The following is a 6,840-nucleotide window of genomic DNA, read 5'->3' on the forward strand; positions in this document are numbered from 1 at the left end:
GCCTGGCCCAGCCCCCAAACTCTCTGACCTTCTCTGGCCACTTCAAGCCCCACCTTCAGTCCCTCAAGTCGTCTCAGGCTGGTCCCGCCTTCTCTGGGTGCTTCCCGGCTACCTCCCCGTCTCTGGGGCAATGTGGCAACTCCACCCTGCCATGGTGCTGGAGGAGAGCATGGAAGCCTCCCACCTGCTGTGCTGTGCTCCTTCCCCTGGCAGGTAGGTGGTGAAGGACTGGTGAGGGGGGAGCTATGGGCTCTCACCCCTGCCCTCCCTGGCACGGGATGGTCCTGTCTCCTCCAGATGCCTCCCCACTTCCACCCGTCTCTGGAGCAACACCCCCGCTAATATGCTAATGGTCTGGTCACTACGCATTACTGCATCCTGACCATTAGCATATTAGCTCTTTATTAGTATAGATACTTCACTGTCCACATTGAGTACACTCGTGTGCCTTATAGATTTTGAATTTCATTGTAGGGTAATCAGATTGAGCTATTTACTTGAGAAATTTCTGATGTCAACATCTTTATATCTTCCTCTTGAGTTATTATTTTCCAGAGACCTTTAATCCTGTCCCTGGATAGTGAAGAACTGACTACCAGCAGATGGGGAGCTGAGTGGGCAAAAATGATTATATTTACTTAATTCTCCAATTTTTAATACAGTCTTTTTGCTCCCAGATCAGAGACCCTTTCTTTCACAGACTTCAGAAAATATAACTGAGCTCTATTCAGAAATCTTATAGAAGACCAAAATTTGTCCACACATGTCTGTCTATATTGTTGTCTCATTTTGGGGAAAAGTGTGCTTTAGAATTCCTAAGAGCAAATATTAGTTTAATAAAAATAATATAAAAATATGGCACATTAAACATACACATGAATTGTAATGGTTTGTATTTCAAACATACAATGTGTGAGTAGCTGACTTCACATTAGATGGAAATGAGGATAGGCATTAAAGTTCCACATTTCTCAAACTTAACCCCAAGCAGTCTATCCTTTCACTAGCAGGCCCAATGGGACAGGTCTCCCGAGAGCAGTTATCATACTCAATGGTTAGCAATGTGCTCCTGCCCGTATCACTTTGGGTTACTGAGAATGCCTTCTCATTCTACTTCCCTAAGATCAAGGTGAACTTTATGCATAAAAATAAACATTCGCTTTTGATACTAAAATAAAATTCAATCCCTGGCATTTTTCTGTAGTTTCAGAGCCCCTAAAGCATTCTGTTTAACAGAATATACTTTTCCTAGGGTCCTGTTTGTAAAGACATTAAAGAGTTTAGGCAAAAACATTTCTTTTCAACCATAGTAATGGGACTTCTTTCATGTTTTGAAAGCTCTGAACTTTCATTTGTGTTTGAATATTGTTTTCTTTCTGATATCTGACATTAGAACAGGTCCTGTTAATAAAATTGAGACCACCTTCCATTTGACTAACTGGGTGTGATTAATTCCATCAATCAGGCTTTCTAACATTTTCCCCATAAATCAAGCTTTGGAGCTTTGAAAAAAACATGAATCAAATGACTGTTATTTGAAATAGATACAGTGTGTCACGCTGCAGTTTGGTTTAGAATGGGAGTTCATTATCATACTCATTACGGTGAATTATAGGAGCTCCTGGCTGGCCTTCGTTAACCATCTGGCTTTAAACATTGATTTGTGTAATGTATGCTATTTTTATAGAAGAGCACCTGAACATGTACTGAAAACATTTGTTTCATCTCATTCTACATATTTTTAAAGGCCATGAATCTTGCTGCTGCGAAAATCGTGCAGATTCTGGTGTATCTTCATCTCTGACTTATATTCATGTATTATTTATCCAAAGAAGATCCTGGCCATGCCACCAAGTCTTGATTCTGTAAGCTGCTCTTTCTCAAGAAATTTACTAGGATGTCTGATAGGAAGGTAAAGTAAATGGGAGACAAATCTAACTCTATAGATTTCTGTTCAAATGTAGTAGAACATTTTATATACTTGAAAGTATTTAAGAACTTGGATATTGTACCCGTTGTCCTTTAAAAAGAATATTAAAAATGTTCATTCATCAGTGTAGTCAGCAAATATTTACTGAGCACTTCTCAGGGAATAGAGACTGTCCCAGGTGTTGGACATGTTGGGGACACAACAGTAAAGAGCAAGGCTCCTACCCCATTGTTTGGACAACAAATAAAGAAAAGGACAAATAAATAAGATCAGAGGACGGAGTAGATAAATTGGACTCTGCAGTAGAAAGAAATTTGGGAAGGACGGCAACTCTAGATTTGGTGGTCAGGAAAAGCCTCCCTGAAGGTACATGAAACCTGAGACCATATATATGAACAACCAGTAGCAGAAGCTTCTTGATAGATGAGGCAGTGAATGAAAGGACCTCAGTTTATAATGAGCTGGATGTGGCACGAGGCAGAAAAGAGGCCTCTGAGTTGAGCACAGTGAGTGTAAGAAGACTGTGATGGGAGGTGAGTTTAGAAGTGCTGGCAGGAACCAGGTCCTGGAGGGGCATGGTAAGGTGTCTGGATTTAGTTTTCATTGTGACTTACACTTTAAAAATATTATTGTGGCTATAATGTAGAAAACAACCCTAGGAAGGCAAGAGTTGAAAGATGGAAAGCACTTAAAGGCAACTGTAATAGCCAAAGTGATAGATAATGATGATCTACATGGGGGTAGTGTTATAATAAATAGAAAGAAATAGATAGATGTGTGGTTTTGGAGATGAAACCAAGATGACATTCATGCAATGGATATGGATAATCAGGGAAGGATAGAAATCAAGAATTATTTATTGGATTTTAGATTAAAGAAATGAACGGACAGAGATGCCATTTACTGAGACGGAGAATTCTGGCAGAAAATAGATTGGTTAACCCTCACCCAAGGATATATTTTTACCATTGATTTTTAGAGAGAGAGAGAGAACAAGAGATAGAGATACATCGATTGGCTGCCTCACCAGGGGTCAAACCGGCAATCCAGGTATGTTCCCTTAACCAGGAATGAACCACACCCTTTGGTGTGTGAGCCAGCACTATGACCACTTAGCAACCCTGGCCAGGGCAGAAGTTCATTTTTTGACAAAATAAATTTAAGATGTCTATTAGACTTTAAGATGTAAATAGGAAGAGAAAGTTGGGTCTGCATCTTAAGATGTATAAATAGATTAAAATAAATGAAGATCACCCAGGGGGAAGAACATAAACGTAGAGAAGAAGGCCCAGAACAAATACTGCCCAGGCGATGTTCCAGGAAGAAAACCAGAAACCATAATAGTTAGAACTATAAGTAATTGGTTGTGCGTAAGTCAGAAATGGAAAGAGCCAGAGGGGGAACGCTGAGATGCACAGAGGTTAATGACAGTAGGAACCAGCTACCACTCTCACACCTGGAGAACAGAGGGAAGAGGCCCTCTCACAGCAGATATGCAATATTGTATCTGTCTCATAATCCTTCTGTATCATTCCCTTCCCCACCCAAAATACTTATGCTCCCATTCAAACACACACAAACCATTTTATATGTGTATTGGAATCTATGTTAGCCATGATTAAGAAACAGTAATCAGGGAGCTATTTTTCTCACTAGGAGTGATTAAACATAAATGAATAATTCTGAAAACCATGTAATCACACATAGGGAATATTTTTCCATAGTGGAGACCCCCCAACATATGTCACTACAAACAAATAGTCTCTGGTTCAACTAAATCTATTCCCATTTTCCCAAACTTTAGATTATATATGCTATACCATATGAACTCATGCAGAGAATCTGAATAGGGTGAACAAAAACCTTTATAAAAAGGTAAAAAAGTCATCTCCAGGGATTTCAAAAGCTTCCTTCAGAAATAATTTGAATAATTCAAGGGCCTCTGCCACAAGACAGCCATGCTCTAACCCTTAGAGGAATTACTAAGCATTAATTGTAACACAATTTACTCTTACAAGTTCTTTATTTTACTTCTTGTCCATGTCTTACCTTTAATTAATATTTTCTTTGAGCTAGAAGAGCAGTAATTTCTTCAGATGTTTCTTTACTAAAAGTAAAAGATGCTATTCTTTCCAAATCTTGATCTTCAGATCTTCTCTGCAAAGCATAGAAAGAAAAAAAAAAAGCGTTCAGTATCAAATATAGCTATTCTAAGTTCTGAAATACTATTAAAATGTTGTTTAATCTCAGAACTTCCTTAAACCATTACTGAACAATAGTTTCCATTTTCCCCTATGCTATCTATCTATCTATCTATCTATCTATCTATCTATCTAATCTACCTATCATTCATCTGTTTGATCATTTGTTTATTTATTTATCTGTTTGGTCAACAAACATTTTTTGAGCATACTTTGACTTCCAGCTTATAGGTTTAGGTGCTGAAACTCACAAAGATGAACAAGACACAACCTGTGAGACATTTTGTTTGTAGAAGAGACATGGGGATGAATAACTATAATATAAATGCTTTATTCCATTTGATCCCCAACCCACCTTGTAAGTTAGTGCTATGGTATAAAGTTTTGTGTGTCCCCTGCATTCATATATTGAAATCCTATCCCCCAAAGATGATTGTATTAGGTCAGGCCTTTGGATGATGGTCACGTCATGAGGGTAGATATCTCATGCCTGGGATTAGTACCTTCCTTATAAAAGAGGCCACTTAGCCCCTTCCTCCGTGTGGGGATACAATGAGAGATCTGCAAGATGGAAGAAGGCCCTCACCTGCCCATGCTGGCACCAGGATCTTGGACTTTCAGCCTCAAAAACTGTGAAAAAAATTCTGTTGTTTATAAGCACCCAGTCTGTGGTATTTTGTGGCAGCAGTCTGAATGGACTAAAATAGGTAAGTAGGACATATGTTGTTATTCTCATGTTGTGGGTAAAGAAATGGAGGCTTACATAATGAATTGTTAAGTAAGTTGTCTAGCAAATAGCAAATGTAGGACCAAGACTGAAACCCAATTTTAAAATTTCATATCTGCCTTCTTCCCATGGCCATGCTAATGGTACAATGTCCTTCCTTGAGACATTTCTGGAGGCAGCATTGCTGATGTGACCACTTTACTGACTCTTGCCATCTGAGTCATGAACCATGAAGTATATTTAGAAACAGATAAATTAGCAAAATAGAATAATATTTCATTCTCTTTATTTGTTAATAACAGAAAGACGGGCTTGTATCATGCCCAAAGTTTTCTATAGCTGTGCTTTAGCAATAGCAAACTTTAAAATCCAATTAAGCCCCAGGCATGGAGGAATCACTTTATCCCTCAAAGCAAACTAACACATCTTCTCAATGATGTTTTCTCAACCACATATTTTCCTTTCCTGCAAGTACCCAAATTATCATGGTGTTCTCTGCAGACCCAAATTTTAATATACAGCAAGCCAAGTTGTGATAAGCTTGAGAAAGAGATAAAGCTAGGTGTGGATCACTGGCATAACAATACAAGCTGACTACTTGGGGATGATTTACCCAAAAGCAGAATTTAAGCATTAATGGTGGCAAGCCAGGCATGGCCTAGAAGAAACACACACATAATAACAGTAATTGTGGACAAATAACATCATGTTTTGGTTGGACTAGACCACCTCTCCTGTAAACTTCTGACCTCTGGAATGATATATATATGATCTAGAACTGGCTAAAAAAAGGCTTCCACACTCTGGGTGTCACTGGTCACATTACCTCAGCTAGACCAATGAGACTCAATTTTGGGATATTTGCTGGGACCATAAGGGAAAAACGCAACATAATTCAGTCACAAAGAACTGTTTTCTTTATAATGTTAAAGCAAGGATCCTATTGTGTGGGCCACCTGATGTAGCATGTGACTATTACCTTTGACTAAGATCTTTATTTCTCCCTGGCCCAGGTCCCACTTTGCTCCTGAGAATCCCCATTCTTGTGATTAGAGGAATGAAAACCATATCACAGCTCTGTCTCTTTCTCTCCTTTGTCTTTGTTGATCTACCCAGCTCCTCTCCTTTATTAGACCAACTCCGGCTATTTCTGCTAGTTAACCCTGTACTACAGATAACTCCTCTAAACTCTCTCAATAACTCCTGTTTAAGAAATGAAGACAGTGAGGTTCCAGAAAGTTAGTTACAACACTAATAACACTAGAATAGGACTTGAATTCAAAACTGTTTTATTCAAAGCCCATGTGCTTCATTCCATACTCTGACTCCTCTTGAGATTGCTTCATTTGTGATTGAGTTAGAAAATTAAGTGGTAAGGGAATAGACTTTTTGGTTTATTTAACATGGATCATCATCCCCTATGACCAATTATCCTGCTGTTGAACATTTTCAACAACATATAAATAAAATGTATATGTTCACACATTATAATATTTTTCATTATTGTTATTTAATTTACAGACATCCTAACATTGATTTGTTTTCTCCCCAGATTTTTAGTAAGAATCAATCATTTCATATGGCTTTTCAATTTTTAAGGAAATTATTATGCTTCTACATAAAGATCTTGTGGAAGAATATTTTCCAAGGGAGAAAAATTAAGTGATAAATAATATCCAAAGTTAACTCTAGTTTCCTCAAAATAACTTCTGCTCTTGGTTCAGTTTATACGATCTTATTGGCATTGGTATCTACACTAATAAAAGAGAAACATGGTAATTGGCGTACAACCGCTACCCTTTTCATTGGCTAATCAGCAAGATATGCAAATTAACTGTCAGCCAAGATGGCGGCCGGCACCCAGGCAGCTTGAAACGAACATGAGGCTTGCTTGCCTCAGTGACGGAGGAAACCAACATTCCCCGCCTGCCTTGCCGGCCTCTGAGCCTGCAGTTTGAAACATAACAAATATAGAAGTGGCC

Source organism: Myotis davidii, unplaced genomic scaffold (assembly GCF_000327345.1).
Source record: "Myotis davidii unplaced genomic scaffold, ASM32734v1 scaffold812, whole genome shotgun sequence".
Taxonomy (NCBI): Eukaryota; Metazoa; Chordata; class Mammalia; order Chiroptera; family Vespertilionidae; genus Myotis; species Myotis davidii.